The following is a 22,519-nucleotide window of genomic DNA, read 5'->3' as shown; positions in this document are numbered from 1 at the left end:
CCGGTCACTTCTCGTACGCTCACAATTACCCACATCCTTTTGGGGATACGCATTAGAGACTGCTATCTACGTGCTGAATCGGGTTCCAACCAAATCAGTTCCTAAAACTCCATATGAACTTTGGACCGGAAGGAAGCCAAGTGTAAGACACTTGAAGATTTGGGGTTGTCCTGCACACGTTAAAAGAACAAGTGCGGACAAGTTGGAATCTAAAACCAGTCGTTGCATGTTTATAGGCTACCCAAAGGATTCGGTGGGTTATCTATTCTATGACCCGAGTGAGCAGAAAGTGTTCTGCAGTCGAAACGCCCAATTCTTAGAATCCGATTACATCCTGGACACCCATCGTCAGGAAATAGTTCTTGATGAGGAGAGCTCAGGAGCAGTGGGTGATGTCCCACAAATTCCAGGTAATGACCAACCTAGAAGAACCACCCGGGTATCCAGACCACCAGTCCGATATGATTATGACCAGGATAGTTACCTGGTGGAAACTTTGACTAGTGAAGAGGATCCCGTGACTTACGCGGAAGCTATGTTAGACATAGACTCCCAGAAGTGGGTGGAGGCCATGAGAGCTGAAATGGACTCAATGGAGACCAATGGAGTCTGGACTCTAGTGGATCCGCCCTCCGGGGTAAAAGCAATTGGTTGCAAATGGATCTACAAGAGGAAGAAGGGCCCCGATGGCAGGATTGAGACCTTTAAAGCTCGTTTGGTGGCGAAAGGGTATACTCAGAAAGAAGGCATCGACTATGAGGAAACCTTTTCGCCCGTGGCCATGCTTAAATCCATTAGGATCCTGCTAGCGGTAGCAGCGTACCATGACTACGAGATTTGGCAAATGGATGTCAAAACCGCGTTCCTGAATGGAGATCTTAGTGAAGATATCTACATACAGCAGCCGCAAGGCTTCATTGCTGCTGGTCAGGAACACATGGTATGTAAACTTAATAGATCCATATATGGACTTAAGCAAGTTTCTAGGAGTTGGAACATCCGTTTTGATTCTGCAGTCAAAACGTTTGACTTTGAGCAGAATCCGGATGAGCCCTGTGTTTACAGGAAGTCCAGTGGGGATAAGATCACCTTTTTGGTGTTGTACGTGGACGATATCCTACTCATTGGGAATGATGTAGGAATGTTGACTTCGATCAAGGTATGGCTATCACAACAGTTCTCCATGAAAGATCTTGGAGAAGCTTCATACATACTGGGTCTTCGACTCTATAGAGATAGATCGAAGCGGATAATTGGATTATCCCAGGCTGCTTATATTGACAAAATTGTCAAGAGGTACAGCATGGAGAACTCCAAGAAAGGAAACGTTCCTTTCAGGCACGGAGTCACTCTCTCCAAGAAAATGTCTCCCAAGACCTCTGAGGAGATTGAGAGCATGAGAGACGTTCCCTATGCCTCAGTCGTAGGGAGCATCATGTATGCCATGCTGTGCACTCGCCCTGACATTGCTCAGGTGGTGAGTGTGGTAAGCAGATTCCAGGCAAACCCAGGGCAGGAGCATTGGACTACTGTGAAGAACATACTCAAATACCTTCGAAGGACAAAAGAGTTTTGTCTGGTATTCGATGGTAGTTCACTGCAAGCTCTAGGGTATACCGATGCCGATTTTCAGTTGGATCCAGATGATAGAAAGTCTACATCTGGTTATGTTTTCACGATAGGATCGTGTGCTATTTGCGGGAAAAGCAGCAAACAGGGGTCCACTGTAGACTCCACAACTGAGGCCGAGTACATTGCCACAAGTGAAGCTGCCAAGGAAGCCGTGTGGATGAAGAAGTTCATACACGAATTGGGAGCGATTCCATCCAGCACATCTCCCATCCCGTTGTTGTGTGACAACAATGGAGCGATCGCCCAGGCTAAAGAGCCTCGGGCTCACTCGAAGTCAAAGCACATCGAGAGAAAGTACCATGTACTGCGGGAGATCGTTGGTAGAGGGGACGTCCTGATTCAGAAGGTAGCATCAGCGGATAATGTGGCAGACCCATTGACTAAGCCACTGACACAGAAGGTGTTTGAGAAACACGTGGAAAGTATGGGACTCCGGCTTGTACCAGATTGGACCTAAGTGCAAGTGGGAGCTGTTAGACAGTTTTTGTATGCCCTTAGCTTCAATCTGATTTGATGTACTTTTGTTATTTAGTGGAAATAAATAAAGTGCATGTTTGATTCATGTTGTTTGGTTTAATTTTGTGTAAAACCCTAAAACTGGATATTTATAGAGACTCATGTTAGTTTTAAATGTTCACAGCCGTTGGATAAGTCTGGGGAGATTTATCCTGCCAAGGCTGATACTGGTGTGCCACCAAGGGTTGGGATGGCCTGTCTCAGCCATCAGGGTAAGACCCGAGGCACATGCAGTATGGGATTACTTGAATCCTTGAACCGGACCAGATTTCCAGTATTGCCCTGGACCTTGGAGATAGATGGGCAAAACTGGAAAGTTACACCTGACCCCTAGACTCGATTATGACATTTCACTAGGTGTTGGATCAGGCTGCCTTTGATATGCCAATCAGTGAGATCCTTAGCGGGGATCAAAACCTGGGTATGTTGGGGCAGTTTGAGAACTCATCTGAGTGGGTGATCATAGTGACAGAATCAGCCACTTTGTCGGACAAAGGGTAATGATCGTGAATGCACTCTCTCTGATGGAAACCAAACTGTCGGCAGTTGATTTCAATCGTTGGAATTTTGTTTTGCAAAATTAATATATTTATATATATATGTACGGTTTCGAATTGTTTGCAAATGGTTTTCATTCCCGGGATCCATGTGAGAGGAGAGTGCGGCACTATACCTTGCAGCCGAGGGAGAGGTCCTCTCTTGTCGGGCAGTGCTTGATCATTAAGGGCTGAGAGGTTAAGTGTAAGACCATTGAGGATAATACCTGATGGGCTAATCTTGCACCTGCCCACAGTCCCTGGGTTTTTATAAGATGGCTTGGCCCAGGGACCACTTAATGTAAGTGTTGGGCCCATAGGGTTCATATGATGGAATCAAGGGGTTCATTGAGTTTTTCAGTGAATTCGGCTGGGCCTTGTATTAAAGGCTGGGCCGTACCCATGTGGCTGGTGTGTAGATCAATGCTTGGGTCCCACGCCATACAAAGAAGCCCAACTGGGCAGCAGATTGGAAAGTAATTAGACACTGAACACTTAATGGGCCACAAGCCCATTTCGAGGTGGGCTGATATGATCACCCATCCATGGGGCGAATTTGAGATTAAAGTTAGTAAAAGGATTGGGCCTTTTAGCCTTATCCACTCTAAGAGACCAAATTCAAATTAGATTTGAATCTGGTAACCTCCTGATAAGATCAGGAGTAAGCTAACTCTATCTGCAGAAAGGATTAAGATTATCCCCTATCCAAATACTGATTTGGATTGGGATAACTCCTAAAAAGGAGGTTTCTTAATCAAGAAGAAAGGAGGAGATTTCGAACCACCTTGAAGAGGTATAGGATACCTCCTACGAATTTAGATCCGATCTGATTCATACTCTCCAGAAAAACAGAAAAAGCAGTTCAGCCTTTTTCGATTTGGAGATCTCCTCCTGCCGCCGCCATCTGCCATTGCAAGATTAGATCTTTGCAGAAAAGAAAGTCAAGAAATCTGTTCTTGACATCAGTCTTGCAAGAAAGACTGAAAAGGATTCAGTGTTTAGTACTTCCAGAGGATTCTTGTGAAGGATCCAGTGTGTAGGACGCACCCTCAAATGCAGGATTGTTTGTGGACTGTTGGTGATGGCTGGTCCATCAACGCTAGTGCTGCCCTCGGCTGCCAAATGGTTCTATGACTTCTATCCCATCTTTACGAGTAGAGATGCCAACCCTTGGCTGCATAGTTATGGAGCTTATCGTCCCTGCCAGTTTGAGAGCACATATTCACTCCCGAGTCCTACCATGTACCATGGTCAGACACTTTATATGAAAACCTAATCCAAAACTTTAAACCCTAAATTCTAAACTTCTAAATGTATCAAGCCTTCTTTGAAGGCTTGAAGATGGCAAGATAGTTGAATCTTTCACATTGTTGAACGTGATACGAAGAAAATCCTGCATCTCCTATTGAACACTTCAGACCGACCTTGGTGCATTTGTGATTGCTGATTGTAGGAGAGAGACTCATTTCCCATAGCAACAATAGCATGAACAATTACAGTCCCATAAGTTGTATCTCAGTGGCATATTGATCGGTGAAATTTGCTACTTCCTGTACAAGTAAAATTTCTTGGTCCTCTCCCCTCTTTTATTGTAAATCAGTAAAACCACTTGAGTGAGTTGTAAAATTTCTCCGTGTCTATATCCAACATTCCCAATAGGAGATAACCATATTTTGAACCTTATTCTTAGTTCACCACGATGTAATTAACATGCAGCAAAATCAAGCAAAACATAGTGTGAATGCAAAACCTACCATACTAGTAGTGAAACAAAACACAGGAGAGTGCTAATATCCTTGCGAAGTAATAGATCAGTACAACACTTCAGGTCAAACTGAACTGGAGATCTATGAGGCTTCAAGTTCACATGTCCGTGCATATATTACATAGGAAATGGAGTATAAAATGTAATTCAAACTTCGTGTTTTTTTGGTTAATTAATGCAAACTTCATTTTATATTACTACCGTCGGCAGATGCATTGCAGCGCTTACCTTTGAGCTCCATAAAAATAAGCTGCATTTTCAGAACAAATGACAATACGACATGGTAAGCAACAAGAATATAGAATTTGACATAACCGTGCCAGTGCACATCTCATTTTTGACAAAGCATTAGTATCCTATTTATTAGCCATAAAATTACAAGTGAAAAGTAAAAGAAACTATGATACCTGAAAGGCGTGATAACAGAAAAACCAAGAGGCTATAACGAATTAACCAGTATCATAAAAGTAATATCCAATTAGCTGTATTCACCAAAGTCCACACCTGGGTGGGGGGGAGTTGCTAATGGGTCAACGTTCTTCCAGTATCATGCCCTACCAATCATTGATATTGCCCCAAAATAGAATGCTAGCCAGACGAAATTACCAAGAGACAACCATGATATGGGACTTGTCACTTATGTTCTTTTTCCAAGCTTATCTTTTGCTAACTCTGCATTGTTTCCCACAGCTACCCAACCTTGTTGTCTCTTAAGATTGTCTTTCTGATATTCCATCCGATACCAATATTTTGAACCATTCTCATCAATTACCTAGAGAAGACAAAGCATCAACTGGCGGAATGACTGATTAAATAGGGGTTCTGATTGTGTATTTATTGTTTCCAAAGGAAAACCTGCAATATGTACTTCAATTTCTAGTTTGAAAACATATTTTCCTCTTGCACTTTGATATCATGTTTCATAAAAATACAAGATTTAAATTGGGGTTCTGAATGTGTAGCTAGTGGATGTATTTTCCTATTTTGTATTTTTTATTTATGCTCTGAACCAAATACATTCAAATGTGGCTTCATATGATAAACCAGCACTTGAAAGAGCATAAAACCTCTTTTTTCTCATTGGCTTTAAAATAAGGTCAGTTTTCTGGATCAAAACAGAATCTTCAAATATCACTCACTCATCTTCAGACAAAACTGTTTCTCTATTATGTTTCGTCGGGTCATGAAAAGGACTGTTGGTAACACTGATGACTACTTGATTATATCATTATGAAGTTCTAATCGTGTTTCAAATTTTACCCAAGGTCACTTAAAAGAATTTCCAACTGAAGTAATTCAGACATTCAATGAGCCATTGCCCTTGATTTGGCTTCAATGCTGGAACATGCCACAAGTGTCTAGTTCTTACTTTTCCAAGACACTAGATTACTTCCCAAAAAATACAATAACTCTTAGTTGCCCAAGATTTGTATACTAGGTGAACCATTTTAAACAGGCCCACTCCATCTTAGCAGCTTCCAAATGAGGAGCATGATTTGATTGATCACACTGATGACACTGATGACGTAAAAGATGTCCAGAATGGTTAGAAGTAGGTATAAGACTCTTTGGATTGAAGCCTTTTCTTGTGTTTTAGAAGCCCACCCTAATTGAAAAATGAAGATTTGCAATAAATGAAGTATCATTTGGTTTAACAGTCATTTTCTGGTTTCCTTTAAAAAGATTCAAAACATTTGCATCAAGAGACCGGTACTCCCTTCTTGAACCTTGCCACTGATAAAATACAATGAAAGTAGTTCAAATTGGCTAAATCCATTATTTCAATTTCTGTTGCAAAGGCTCAGCTTGGAAAGAGTACAGATACAAATATGTACAGTGTAAATACATACAAAACAATAGAAAATACAAGGCTTTGCACTCTATAGTATTTGTACTCTTTCCAAACTGATCCAAAAAAAAAAATCCTCATATAAACCAATCAAACTAGGCCTTGGTCCTTCCAGCTCATAAATTGGTTCCCTAACTTGTCACACTTTGCCTTCGTTTCATGAAGCACAAGAACCAAGTGGAGTCAGCAAGTGTAGACTTTTTGTAAATCTCCATTTAAGAAAGCATTTTTGTCGTCCAAGTGAAATAATTACCAATAATAAAAAGTTAAGAGAGAGAGAGAGAACACAGATTGAATTCATTTTTGCTACTAGAGCAAGTCTTAGTTAATCCATACCATATGTCTGGGTATAATCCATTATCACAAGTCTAGTCTTGTATCTCAATGAACCCATCAGCCCTGGCCTATATTTCACCATCAGCACCCACATGCAACCCATAGGTTCCCTGGGTTAAAGAAGATCCACTAACTATCAAGTATTATTTTTAAGGCATTCATCTCTTGTTTTATAGCTCTTTACAAGACCAAAGATTGCTTCTACAACACTAGTAGCAATAGAAATACAAGAGAGATGGGAAAAAAACACGATATGTTAGAGATAAATGATCATAATAAAGATATTTGGAAATGGAATGAGCAAAACAAGTGAATTTGGGATTTAGGAGGGTGAGACCTTTTAACAAAGCCTTACTTGGGAAATGGATATGGATATTTAGGTTAGGTAGGGGGGAGACCTCTCTATGGAGGAGGGTGGTGGTTAGTAAATATGGGTAATGGGATTTTGGTGGGAAGCAAGGGAAGTAAGCTGTTCATATGAGGCGAGTGTGTGGAAAGGAATATCGGAATATCCATAACATTTTAATCAGATTTATTTTCTGCCCTGCCACCATTCCATAACATTTCAAGACTGCTCTTAATCTTAGGACTTAGTCAACCGCAATATCGGAATATCCAAAATATCAAAGCATCATCCACAAATTGCAGGTGTGAAATCATCATATCCCCCATTTCCTACTGTAAAGCCTTCAAATAGCCCCTTTCCGCTCCTCTTACTAACATTCTACTCATCACTTCTGTCGCCAAGACAAAAAGTATTGGAGAAAGTGGATCACCTTGTCTAATGCCTCTTGAAGCTCGGAAAAATTTAATATCAGAAGGAAGTTGAAGAAATGCAAGCAAAAATCCATCTCCTCCATTTCTCCCCAAACCCCATTATATCAAGAACTTTTTCTAAAAAACCCCAATCCACATGATCATATGCCTTCTCAATACCCAACTTGCATATCAATATACCTTTCCACTTTTAATTCATGCATCTATGATTCTATACATTCACTTTCAAATGACTCCATCCAAAATTTGTCTCCCTCCACAAAATACATTTGAGTATGACCTACGACTTCATACAATACCATTTTCAGCCTTCTTGACAGTACTTTTGCAATGATCTTATATGGGCTGGTAATTAGGCTTATTGTCATGAAGTCCTCCACCCTATAAGTATCCTCCATCTCAAGAGTTAGGAATAATCGAGATAAAGTGGCATTTGCACTCTTCTAAATTATCTTATCAATCTGCAATGCCATAAACCTCTCCACAATATCTTTTTCAACAATTCCCCAACAAGACTTAACGAAAGAAATATTGAAACCATTGGATCCTGGAGCATTGTCTCCCTTCACCTTATTTGCTACCCAAACTTCCTCTTCAAATTCCCTTTCCAACCATGATTTTTGAACCTCTCTAGTTCTTCCCATCCACAAATCACCAAGGAAGCAATTTATAATTGAGAATAATTTGATATAGAAGCCCCTGATAGTTTCAATGATTTCTTCCTAATCTCCACCACCCTTTCTTCCTCTTGTAACCTAAATATGAAGTTTCTTCTTTTTCTCCCTCTTGCCACTGTATGGAAAAAAAGTTATATTATTTATCCCCTTCCTTTAACCATAATCCTTGATTTTTGTCTCCACATCACTTCCCCAAAGTGAACTATTTTTTCCTTTTTTAAAAAAAAAATATTCCTTTCTCTCCTCCCTTCATTAGACAATGCATCCTCTTTGATAGGAGCCAGACTAACCAACATCCCCAAGTCCATGGCACTCAAGCCTAGAAGATCTAGGGAGCACAGATTCAGCCCATGAAGCCACCAGTTCGATTTGTCTATATCAGAAAGCCACGTAAAGGGCACTAGTGTGGGTGTAAGGCAGTAGTGGTCTTGGTTCTAAAGTTGAGAAAAAGAAGAGAATGGGAGATTAGGGTTCAGTTAGGGAAGCTTGGGGAGAGAAAGGATGATCAGATGCACAAACGAGTGAGTGAATGATGGAATCATCCTCGTTCTATCAGAAGGACCTCTGTTTATAGAAGTAGATTAGGGCACATATGTTCGTGGGATGGGCTCCAAAATATTCCTAAGGCAATTACTCGCTTGAGTGCCTAGGTTGATTCAATAGGTACACGTGTCAGTTTGTAGGGTGGAGACTAGTTGTCAGTCTGTGCAAACCACAATTACCTCTTCCTCTATGATCCTACCATGTGTCACATGTAGAGCATTTTTGTACATGTCATACACCTGTATGGCATTTTTGTCTTTTATAGACAACTTTTTTTTTGATAAATGAGAGTAGTTTTATTAATTCAAATAACAAAAATACAATATGAAATGTTACCCCCCTCCCCCCCCTAGGACTGAACCATATACACCAAAACTGCCCAAGCCTGAAACACAATTACAAAGTAGCCTAAAACAGATCTCCCCTTCACACACCCCTTGCTTGGCCAGAGAATCAACCCTTGCATTTACTAATCTTCTGACCCACTGAAACCTGACAGTCATATTACTTGTCATCCACTTAACTTTCTTTAACAGATCCCTGTAGCCCCAACAAGCTATTTCTAGGCTAATTAGCCAGCCTACTACTACCTTGGAATCCCTTTCTACTTCAACACATTTTTTGGGCTAATTTTGTCTAATCAACACATTTTCTTCTTCCATGTCTTCTTCTTCCACCTTTTCTTTTCTTCTTTCCTATAACAAAAGTAGGGGTTCAGCCCCTATATTTTTTGAATTTTCTTTACTTTGTTCTTTTTCTTCTCATAAAATTTTGGTTTTCTAGACTTAAACATGAAACTTATACTTTTCTTACAAAAACTATGAATAATTATTAAGGAAAGATGGTTATGGAACCTAGGGAACTACCCAAGGATATATTGTTTTACTTAAAAAAAATTCATTGCCTAGGTGCCCGCCTAGGCGACTAGGTGACTAGGTGTCCCCTTGTCGCCTAGCCTCGCCTTGGTGCCTTGAAAACTATGAGTGTCGAATGAAAAAATTAGGGTTAGGAAAAAATATAAATAGTGTAGTATCAAATTGACTCAGCACCTTGGAAGTTAAGATTCACTTTTAGACAGATTGACCAACATGCAAAGAAATTTAACTCTACTTTCAATTGGGTTAAAAGGGAAGCTAATGGGTTGAAAGATGTGTTAGCCAAACAGGTATCGCAAACTACTTTGCTATGGAAAGCATTATATCTTAATTTTAGACTTAAATCAATAAATGATTTTCTTTGCTAATAAAAAAATGTATATTATTATATTTTTAATAATATATTATTAATATTTTATTATATAAAATATTGTTGGGCCGGTTGGGTTTGGGCTATTTTTTTGGTAAAATCCCAAGCCCATCCAGGAATTATGTTGGACTTAGGGCCTGTTTGTTTTCTCTTAACTCTTATTTCTTAAGAGAAATATTTTAACTTCAACAGAAAAATGGGTGTTCGTTTCTTCCTATCTCTTATTTCTTAAAGTGCAATCATACAACTTTTTGTTTTCCAATGATACCCCCACAAAGACAAACAAAAACTCTCATATATAGGGTCAAAATGGATATTTGATCATTTTTTTATAATTTAGAATTCAGAACAACATTCTCTGCATTCAGAGTTTAGAGGAAAGAAAAGTTCAATAATACCAATATACTTCTTAATGTAATTATTGCACTTTCAAATGTCAGACTTCAGAGCAAATGAACAGAGCCTTAGATAATAGGGCCCGAGCCCAAGCCCAAGTTGGTCTAATAATATGTCCAAGCCCGACCGGGGGTCAGGCTGGGCCTGGTTGGGCCATCGGGCTTCTTGGCCCATGAACAGGTCTAGCAGCAACTAACGCCTTTTGGGACAACTCTGGTTTGTATGTACTTGTCAGTTCACTGCTATTAATCTTAACAAAATACTTATTCATCAAAAGTTTAAGCTGTTTCAAGTTGTTCATACAAAATGTAACTGATTCTAAGTATGGTAAACATGGTTTGAGAAGGGGGTTGATGTTACTGCAGGTTGGACGCCATGAAAAGAATGAAACTACGGGCATCAGGTAATGTTCACTGAACTGAAAAAACAAACTTCTCTTTTGGTTGTCTATGAACTTTGCAGAGACAAACTACGGGCATCAAGAACTGCCATATCAGCAGCTGACGTAACTAACGAATATACTCTTGGCATCACCGGAGAGGCCTTTGCATTTTCTCAATGTCTTAACACGGTGACTGTTGCTGAAGCTTCTGGACAGACGGGGGAAATTGTGCAGGTTGAACAGTTCATCAGGGAACATGTTAAACCTTGAAGCTATCCTTCATGTTTTCAGAGTTGGCATACTTTTGATTATCGAGGGATTCCATTAACTCTGCTTCGTGATTGTCATTGGAAAGACTTGTACTTTTGGTTATCGGGGGATTTCATTAACTCTGCTTCCTGATTGTCATTGAGAAACTTTCTCCACTCTTACCTCCAGCTCTCGATCACTGCTGGTCAGAAGCAATATTAACTTTTAAAGAACTGGGAAACCATTTTAAGTTATTAGAAATTCGATCTGTATCCAATATAATTGAAGACCTATGTGCCGGAAGTCCAATTGTTGGGATACCCTAGCAATTGTCACAGGTACCACTGAAGAGTAGATTGTTCAATGGATCTTATTTTTTATTTTCAATGTTATGTTCAATTAATTTTATTGCATTCATCATCATCATCGTCATCGTCATCATCATCAACATCATCAAATCACTTCTTAAGGGTGTTGTATATGGTCATTTTATTTTATCACTTATTGTAGCACTATTAAATTGTATTTGTTTGTAATGTAAATCTGAATAGGATATAAATTCTGCATCCAGTTTAGTTTTACATCCGTTTGTGTGTAGCTATGATTTTCATTAAGATTGTCAGCAGACTTTGGTTGTGTTTTGTATTGGTTAATGTAAATTTTTGAGAAATTGTTTTGTCATATCACATCAAATAACCATTTCCTGAATTCCATTAAAAAAAATACAAGCATTGGATTTGGTGTTGGCATTTAAAGTAGAACCACCAAATTTGTCATTTCTTGAAGAAGCAACAATGGTATCCAATGTTATATTGATAACTCCAAGCATTTGTGATAGAAAAAAATACATATATTCTCATAAAACTTGTATTGATCAACCTAAAACATTACAAGTAAAAATGACAAAATGGTATGGAACACAACCTTCAAGATATTGATAGTCAATCTAACTATCTTGCATTTGGATGTTAAAACTTGCATCGGTTTTATAATCTAACTCTATGTGGATTTCTTCATTCCATCCAATCCAATAAAAATTTGAGCTCGATGTAAGGTTCAAAGTATCGGAAACGCTATGCGTATCGGAAAGGCAAATTTAAGAGATGTAATGGGATACGCTTTCGATGCGCATGGATATGGACGAAAAATTAAGATACACCTGGAAATGCTACAAATACTCCAATAAATCATAAATAAACATCAGTATCACTAAATATAAGACATAAATGGGTTATTTATGTATAAAAATAAAATGTTTTAGTGGGTTTTATTAAAAAAAAATATTATAATCAATATAAGGGAACAAAAATGTACTATTTAATAAGTACTCAATTCATTTCTAATGTGTTTGCTTGTTTTATTCTAAAAATTAAATTAAAATTAAGAAAAGTAAATATGTTATAGCAAAATTGAATGGATTTATGGACATAATGGATCAAGTAATTATTTTGCGTGTTTTATTCTAATTTTTTAAAAACTAAATAATTATTTATTTTTATTCAAATAATTATTTTGGATGTTTAATTAATTTATTCTAAAAATTAAATTAAAATTAGGAAAAGTAAAAATGTAGCAGAAATAATGAATGGATTTATGGACATAATAGATCAAGTAGTTATTTTGCATGTTTCATTCTAATCTTCTAAAAATTGAACAATTATTTATTTTTATTCAAATAATTATTTTGGATGTTTTTTTTCTAAAAATTAAATTAAAACTAAGAAAAGTAAATACATATTAGAAAAATTGAATGGATTTATGGACATTATTTTGCATGTTTCATTCTAATTTTCTAAAAACTAAATAGTTATTTATTTTTATATATTCAAATATTTATTTTTCTTTTTTTATTCTAAAAATTAAATTAAAATTAGGTAAAGTAAATATGTAACAGAAAAATTGAATGGGTTTATGGACATAATAGATCAAGTAATTATTTTCCATGTTTTGTTCTAAAATTTAAATTAAAATTAAGAAAAGTAAATATATAACAGAAAATTGAATGAATTTGATCAATGGACATGGTAGATCATCCATATATCTACAACATACTCAATCTATAGGTTTATTTTTCTGCTCTATAGGGATAGATCATATAAAATTAAAGAATATATATATATATATATCTATATATATATATATATATTATTCCGAAAATAAAAAATAAATTATTTAGAAAATAATTCATTTGACCTATGGGCATGGTAGATCATCCATAGATCTACAACATACTCAGCCTATGTTGGATCACATAAAATTAAAGAAATTATATATTTTTTATTTATTCTGAAAAATAACAAAAATAAAAAAAAATCAATTATTTAGAAAAAATTCAATTGATCTATGGACATGGTAGATCATCCATAGATCTACAACATAATCAATTTCTAGAGGTAGACCAAACTAAAAACCTAAAAATTTCATTTTATTCAGATATTTTATTATATTGGAATTTCTTCAAATATTCACAAAGATTTACATATAGCAGAAAAATAAGTGGGATTTTTTGCAAAAGAATTAAGGCTGCAACTTGGGCTGGGTTGGCCCGAACCCAACCCTAAAGTTGGGTTGGGTTGGGTTGGGTTGATGTTCGGGTTAGGGTTAGGGTTGAAATTCATGAACCCAATTTTACTTCGGATTGGGTTAGGGTTGACCCCTTAGCCAACCCGACTCAACCCGAATCCAACTCTATAGTACATGTTATATATAAATAATTTGTTTAGATACATGATATTTGTATAGTCCCCACCACATAGTATCATGTATTTCTTTTAAGATAATTACTTCACTTAATCCTAATCAAAAAGACTAAAACCTTAATAACACTATTTTATGTTTTTTGAAAATTTTATTCTTCATCTCTTCTATGTTGTTTGCCACCCAAGAAAGATCTATCGTAAATCATAACTCATAATAAAGTATAGTCATTTCTAACACTTTTTTTTTTTAATTTTGTATTAAAAGAACAAAAAATAGCGTCAACAAACAAATACTAATGAAACATAGGATTAATATATGTAGTGAAAGTTGAGTTAAGATCTAAAATCGAGAAATTCTATGAGGTTTTAAAAGGATGGGAAGAAGGTTGGGTTGGGCCCAATCTGAGCCCAAACCAACCCGAAATTGACTTCGGGTTGGGTTAGGGTCGAAAGAATTTAGTTAGGGTTAGGGTTAGGGTTAGGGTTGGGTTGGTCGGATTGAAGGTCTGGTTGGGTTAGGGTAAGGGTTGAGGTTTAGAACTTAGGGTTGGGTTAGGGTTGGCCTCAACCCGACCTAACCCGGCCCAACTTGCAGCCCTAATAAGAATAGAAGATCAACATACATAAAGATGTTTCAAGCATCCAAACTAAAAGAATACCCAAAAACATTGGCTGAAAATGTAAAAAATTTTGAAAAAACATCATATTTTCGATACTTTTTAAACAACATTGAAAAACTTGTTGAATATTTCAATTTTGTAGGTGTTTTGATGGATTTTTTCTAGATTTGAGTCTCTAGAAATGTAAAGAAAGTTTCTGAAGGGTTTGGGGAAGAAAGAGGGCTTCTGAAATGAGTTTAGAAGCCCTCTTTCGAAGGTTATTCTATTTGTAACAGTGAATTCGTCGTGTATTGGCCAATATGCTACCGTATCGGTAGTATATCGGCCGGATCATACCGAAATGGGCCAATACCAGTCTGATACAAAGTCGATACTGTTTCGGCATGATGAAAAGAGACGGTACCTTTGATTTAGGACCGTTCTCATACCAGTAAGTCTAAAAACCGATATGTATAGGCCGAAACGGGTTGATACGTGACAAAATTTTAAACCTTGGCTCGATGTATAATAAGGCATATATATGATCTGATGTGGATGTGGCATGAGCCTCATACACTATTGACTATTACTGCCCTTCTATTTTCTTCTTTCGTGGTTTTTTTCTTTTGTTTTTTCTAAGTACCACCTGTTGATAGTTTTTGTGTCAATTGTTAATTTGTTTGTATGTAGCATTAAACAGGTTTCAACTTTCAAGTGTACAAAAAAAGAACAAAATTGTATCTTGGGGTCGGAATCTTTGTCTCTAGATATTAACAAAATTGTATCCTAGGCTAAATTTGTTTGTTGTGCGAACTGCGAAGTTCATTTGTACTGATGTACATACATGGGAGTGTAAATAGACTAAATTTAATTTAGTTTTGCTTCAAGTTGCATCCCTACATGGCATAAGAGCAAAAGTCTCAATAAACAATTAAACGTGGCAAATGGGTGGGGTTAAGATATGTTTAGATGCATGTTCCCATGAGGCCATGATTCCACCTTTATTGGTGGTGGCAAATATTAACAGAACCATTTTATTAAATTTGATTTTATTACAAAATCCCGGCATTTAGTTTTTTATCAATAACAGAACCATTTTATTAAATTTGATTAAAGATGAAGATACAAGAGAAAAAAGACGAAGATACAAAATCCATACACTTATTTCATGATAGAAGCTATAGATGTATCCAAATCAAGATCTCTTTACTTTCAGAAAAAAAAAAAAAAAATCAAGATCTCCATGATGGAATGCTTTGCTCATGTCTGAAGAAATTTCCTGGATCAACCATGCTTTTCACATGAACCAATCTCTTGAAGTTACTCTTGAAATACTTCTCACCCCAAATCCTGGCACGGGAATAGCTTGTATTACCCTTACTATTGGTACCCAAGTCAAGATCCCTATAGTTGACATATGCAGCTCTTGGAGACTTGGATACATAGGGCCTCATGTACCTGTATAGTTTTCTGATCCATCCTATGTGCCTTCTGGATGCCTGAATTCCTCCCTCTTCCCAGTTCACACCATATTGAATCTTATAGAGGTTCCCCTTTCTATGAGGGAAAGGGATTTCAGACTCTGGAATCTCATTCATCTTTCCTCCATAGGGAGTCCAGATCATAGATGCCCCTTCATCTTCATAAAGCCTTTTCCATATTCCTTCTAACCCAGTTTCTGAAATGGGTTCTTTCACATAATCAGACTTTGCCTTGAAGAAGCTCTTGAACTGAGGCCTCCTGTCCAGCAAAACCTCCAAGGGTTCAGAGGTTGAGAAACCTGCATAATAGAGGACGGATTGAATCCAACTCATTTCAATACAGTCTTCTCGCTTCAAACCCAGCTCAGGAAATCTGGCATCCATCATTTGCAGAAGTTTCTCACAACCCCCAAGAAACATAGAGTCGAATGAAGCTTGAACACTTCTATTCCCCTTCTGATCTGTAATAGTTGCTATGTAGATGTGGAGGAAGATGTCTTCATGGAGCTTGTCTGCAACGAATTGCCATTTATGTATAAGCTTTGTTGTACCACCATGTCCCAAGGCTCTATCAACACTGAAAACAGTCACCACTGGGGGAACAGGAACTAGTTTGACTTTCCAAGATACGATGATGCCGAAGCTTGCTCCGCCTCCTCCTCTGATGGCCCAAAACAAATCTTCCCCCATGGATTCTCTATTAAGAATTCTACCATTAACGTCGACTAAATAAGCATCGATGATATTATCAGCAGCCAGGCCGTATTTTCTGAACAGCAGACCAAACCCACCTCCACTGAAGTGCCCACCGACGCCTACAGTCGAACAGCTCCCGGCGGGGAAGCCATGGATCTTACTTGCCTCTGCAATTCTGTAATAAACCTCCCCAAGAGTTGCTCCAGCTTGAATCCAAGCGCTGTTATCTTCTATACTAACGTCAACTGATCGAAAATTCAGCAGGTCAACAATGATGAACGGGACATCAGAGACATATGAAAGGCCCTCGTAGTCGTGGCCACCGCTTCGAACTCTGAGTTGCAGGTCTGCTTTCCTAGAACAAATTACAGTTGCTTGGATATGAGATACATTCAATGGTGTGATGAGGAGCAGAGGTTTAGGGGTGGAAGGCAACGAAAATCTAAGATTGTGTACAGGATATAGCAAGACAGATGAATAAGAAGAATTGTTTGGGGTGTACAGCACTTCTGAGATTGGGATGGATGACTGAGAATGGATTTCGAGGCACTGTAAAAAGGTCCAGTGAGTTGAATCTGATGAAGCCCATGACCATGAAACTGAACAGCGGAGGAGGATGTAGAGCAAAGAAAATACAGAAAAGCTTGAAGTCTGCATTTTCCTTTGAGGTGACTGGGAAACCAATGCAGTGATTGCTTATTTAATATATGTTTAAGTTGACGAAAAATTTTTTTGGTGTTTATGTAGTTTAGTCTTTCAGAAAGACTTTCAGAGAAAATATTGATTTTTTGGGTCTTTATAATAACTAAGCAATGGAAAATTCAGGCACATTTGTGGTAGAAATGAAGTCTCTTCTCTGCACACTTAATGGCTTTTGACTTGACTTTTTTTTTTTATTATTTTATAATCTTTCTACGTTTCCAATTAGGGGCGGTTCGATTGGATTAATCTTGCACTTTCTTTCATTTGACAGGTGTCTAGTCCTGATTGCGAGTTGTGAATAAAAAAAGGTGCAGCAGAACTTGACTCGCTGAGTCGCTGGGTCCGGGTCCTAGTGGGGCGTTTGATAAAGTTGAATTGAATTGAGTGTTGTAAAAGGCTAAAAGCATCTCATATACATGGTCGGATGTTTTGTCGAAGGCACAGAAAACAAAAATACCCTCTTACCATTTTCATAATGATGTTGTAAAATAATTAGCTAATTATGAGATATAAATACCAAAATAATAAAAATTAATTATTTAAGAAAATTTCAAATGATTAAATAATTAATTAATTATTAGATAATTCAAAAAATAAATATAAAAATAAAATCTTGAAGTTTAAACAGAAATAGTGATCTAGCTAACCAAATAACTAGATAACTAAGAAAATAGTAAAACAATTGATAAATCAATTGAATGAATAATAAAGATAATTACTTAATTTAAAAATAATTAATATTTTTATTATTTATTTATTTTCATTATTTATTAAGTATTAAATTAGTTTTTACTATTTTACTGATTGCCATTAAATTATTTTATTACTTATATTTAATTTTTGATTAATCAACATTCTATTAATTGTAAATTAATAATTAATGTAAACATTTATAATTATCTATAATATATAAAACAGATAGTTGCCTTTGATTCCGTGCAAGTCATAATAAGTTAAATCCAAACACTGCATACATCACATATCACTAATGCTAACTTGCAAACACGCATAACATATGCTCTTACACTAATGTAAGAGCAAATTGTGAAATAAACCATTCTAGGTTACCACATTCAAATACCTTACAATTTCACTGTACTCAGAGGTTTAGAAGAGCAAAAAGAGATTTCAACTTTCCAAATGATATTAAGGACCCTTTTGTTTTTTTGCTTTTCACAACCATTATTGCTATAAAGGAGTCTAAATTCGATTATAATGAGGTCTACAAGGCAAAATAGTGCATGCATGGAAGATGATTATAATGAAATTAGAATTATGAAAATTGCTAGAATGAATGCTAAATTCTTTGATTGGAGAAAGTATTTCAGAATAAAATGTCTTTAAAACATAATTGTTTAATACTTGTTAGAAGAAAATGAAGAAAATAAGAAACCAAAGGTGATATATATGAAGAAAGAAGATATGAAAAGCAAGAAAATAATGCAAGTTGACAAAGACCAAAGTGAATGGTTGATTATGCAAACATGCAGCTTAAATTAAAGGGAAAATTCCTGATTTGTACTTTGGCTCGAGTGACAATTTAGTCCCCAAACTTTAAAATGCGACAATGCTGTATTCAAATTTTCAAAATGCGACAATCCATTATCCGAACTTTCGAAATGTGACAATGTAGTACTTGCCGTTAACCAGTTCGTTAATCAGCTGTTAAGTCACATTTGAAAAGTCAAAAATGCCCTTCGAATGCCATCTAATTCTCTTTATCAACCATCCAAACATTGACAATAAAATGAACAGTCCCAAACTCTAGATTCTTCTAAACACTCACCAACTTTTTTGAATAGAAGAGGCTATGATTTGGGACTGTTTAGTTTTTTGTCAATGTTTGGATGATTGATAAAGAGAATTAGATGGCATTCAAATGGCATTTTTGACTTTTCAAATGTCACTTAACGGCTGATTAACGGACTGGTTAATGATAGGTATTGGATTGTCACATTTTGAAAGTTTGGATATTAGATTGACGCATTTTAAAGTTCAGGGACCAAATTGTCACTTGAGCCAAAGTACAGAGTACTGATTGGAAATTTTCCCTAAAGTAAAATCCTTGGCTTAAAATGCAAAGAAATGCTATAGAAAGAAATGTAGTGCATGTCTAATTTAAGCAAAATCTGTGGTGCATGAACTATAAAGCAGAAAATGTGAAGTGATAAAATCATAAAACATTGTTAGTCTGGATGATAAGTACACTTTGCAAAATGTGAATGAATGAAAAGTAATTAGACCATGTCATGTCGTTAATATGCATAATTGGTTAAAATATTGATTTAATGTGCAACAAATATTCGTAAGTGCACTGTAGTTGAACACCCTAATTTATTATTGCTTCTTAATAAACGCTTGCTAAAAATGAATTGATGACACAAATAAGATGCTGAACTTAGTAACTGAAGAGTAAATCCTAAGTGGTGGGGTGGGGGGGAGGGGAGATGAAATTGGGATGATAAGGATGTAAAATAAAAGAAAAGAACCTGAAAAATGGACCCATATAATGGAGTGGAGAGGAAAATAGCTTGAAAAAAATGCTACTTAATGAAGTCCACGAATTTGAATGATGAGTTGAACTCTCTCTAATAATGTAAGAATAAACATGCAATTCTAAGAACAAAAAATAATCAAAACAAGAAGATCTTACTATTAAGGCTATGTTTGATTTAAAGGAAAGAGTAGGGAAAGGAAGTGAAACCTTGTATGGGTTTCCTTACTTTTTCCTTCAAACCAAACACAGCCTAAAGAATCAAGTTAGAAAATGAACCCATAATGCAAAGAGAATATTGAAATTAAACTTAAAAAATAAAAATGCAACTAAGTTGTTTGTTAAAACTGAATGCCATGAATTAGATGATAAATTAAGGCGGTATTTTGATGATACCCCTTTCTATATATATTTTATTGTGCGATTTTCCTTATATAGATATTTTGGTTATACATCATTTTTTTTTGCGAGTTTGACATCTATTTGTGATATTGGATTTGTACATATTTGGTTGCTTTTGTGTTTTCAATGGACATATAGCTGTATTATTTGTTTTACAATATTTTGTGCGATCTTGATACATGCGCTTCTGCATTTGCTTATTGCTTGTTCAGTGAGGTGTTATAACTATGCACTCTACTTGTTTTAGGAATGGCAACGGGGCGGGAATCATATTCTCCATTTCTGATTTCGATTATGAAATTAACTCTCGTTTTTGTTCTCGATTCCCGATAAGGATGCATTTCCGTGGGGACCCGAATCCCCAAAATTTTTTTAGATAACAGTATTTATTTAAAAAAATTATTTAAAATAAATAAAAAATTTTAATTATAAATAATTTTTTAAATATATATAATCGGGGTCAGGTGGAGCAGGGACCTCAATCTCCATCCCTGACCCTGACCCCTATTGGGGATTCCTATTAATCCCCGTCCCCACCCCACCAAAACAACTTTCATCCCCAATCCCATCAGGTCGGGAAAGTCAGGTCCATGGTGGGATGGAGAAAATTGTCATCCCTAACCTGTTTAATCTCTGCTCTACAAGGACTTCGCTGCATATGTTATATTTGTGGACCATATATTATTTAGACATACAATGTGATAGCTTTATAGTGATTGATAGGAAATGATGGGCAAAGAATAATATTTTGTGCTATATAAGCCAATATTGTGGTCTGACACATGTATGGAGAAGATATATAGAAAGCAGTTTGGTCCTTGGTGTTACCAAAAACCACTTAGTTGCTTTTATTTTGAAAAAGCCTGCCTTGAAAGCCAAATTTACCAAATGGGTATCTAGGCAATAAGCCAAAAATCCAAAGTAGAAAGGCTGGATAACTTTTGACTTTGGGCTTAGAAAAGTTCAAAAGCCAAAGCTTATCCAAACACTGCCTTTGGAAATTGAAATACGAAATGAGAAACAAGGGTTATGGACATCAGGACATGGGTTTCATAACATATATCCCATGTGAATATATTATCTATCAATAAAAAATATATTTATAAGAAGAATGATGATTTAGCCCAGGGTTAGAATTTTTAAGCCTAAAGTACAGTTGAGTAGGTGTCAGTTCGGGCTCCGAATTGATGTTAATTTATGGGCGGACATGAGTGTATAGAATGGATTATTTGACATTTTAAATGTTTATAGGTTGCAATAGAATTCATAAATCTGCATTAAGCCTGTACACACTTTTCTGAAAAATATATTGAATTGAGGAAATATTTTTTTCAAGATGAAAATCAGTTTCACTTGCTAGATATAGGGTGATACACCTAATAAACCCATGGTGTATCGTATCAGCATCTGAAGGCATGGGTACATGGCAGTGTGGCACAGGAATGGCACGAAGCCATTCAGGATCCATGGACTACAGTGATTATGACCGTTGCTAAAAGTTAAAAAATTATAAAATGTATATGCTATAAATAATTTTATTGTAGGAAAGAACTATAATTTGAGTCCATCAATTATCCATTATACTTATTAATCTAAGAATAAATTATGTAAAAAAACGATTGTTTTCTTAATTTTTTAGGAGAAAAGCAAGAATTAAAAAGCAATTATTGTAATGAATTTTAAGTAGATTAGAAGATCAAACATTGTTTATAATGTAATATATTTATGAAATTCGTATGAGATTCCTTGATGTATCCATATCTCTCCATTATATCCAAGTATATTTAAAGTATATCTATGTCTGTATCCAAACTTTCCAATTCGATATGTTATATCAATATGTCACACCTTGCATATTGTACTAATGCACATGTTAATAAATACGATACATATTTAAAAATTGGATACTCTTTACTAGGGGTGCAACTTGGGTAGATTGGATTGGGTTGAGGGTCAACCCAGGCCCAACCCTAAGTCTCAAACCTCAGGCTTGGGCCTAACCTAATATGAGAGATCAAGCCCAAATTTATCAACCTTGACCCAACCCGATCTCAACCCAATACATCTCAGGCTAGTCTTGGGCTCCGGCCGTGTTCAGGCAGGTTGGTTGGATTTATATTATTAATAGATGCGCGTGAATATAATTTATGCATGGATGTAGATATACAAGTAAAAAATATTTTAACATGAATAAATTATGTAAACATGTGTATATATATTTGTACATGGGTGATGGGGTAAATTTAAACTAATCATATAAATATACATAGATAATAAAATGTTGAGTGGGCATACTCAGGTTGGGTCAGGCTCAAGCTGGACCAGGTCAGACTTGTGTAGGGCCCAAGGCCTCAACCCAAGTTCAGGTCAGGCCCAAGTCCAACCTAAAGCCCTAAAACACAAGCCCAAGTGCAAAAGCACGAGTTGGACCCGCCCAAATTGCATCCTTAAACTCGTACTCTTTGCCATAACATACTTGTTGCCAAGAAACACATAAATTGTAATGCTCCATTGTAAGCTCTCCGAGTTTTTAACTCAACAAG

General features: G+C 36.3%; 1 protein-coding gene and 1 pseudogene across 2 annotated transcripts in view; both read right to left on the bottom strand.

Annotated features, from left to right (window-relative positions):
• Positions 1–4,449: 4,449 nt before the first annotated feature.
• Positions 4,450–22,519, bottom strand: part of ARF8 (auxin response factor 8) — an 83,980-nt gene continuing 65,910 nt past the window's right edge. The window contains exon 15 of the mRNA XM_088977179.1: positions 4,450–4,699. The gene's annotated coding sequence lies outside the window, so the exon portion shown is untranslated. The remainder of the gene's footprint in view (positions 4,700–22,519) is intronic.
• On the bottom strand, positions 15,258–17,069 carry LOC148864228 (tetrahydroberberine oxidase pseudogene; annotated as a pseudogene). The gene has a single exon (XR_016109745.1). The product of XR_016109745.1 is annotated as a tetrahydroberberine oxidase pseudogene (transcript).

This window comes from Nelumbo lutea, chromosome 3, assembly GCF_056320005.1.
Source record: "Nelumbo lutea isolate HS-2025 chromosome 3, American lotus-T2T, whole genome shotgun sequence".
NCBI lineage: Eukaryota > Viridiplantae > Streptophyta > Magnoliopsida > Proteales > Nelumbonaceae > Nelumbo > Nelumbo lutea.
This window is presented reverse-complemented; position numbering and strand designations above follow the sequence as displayed.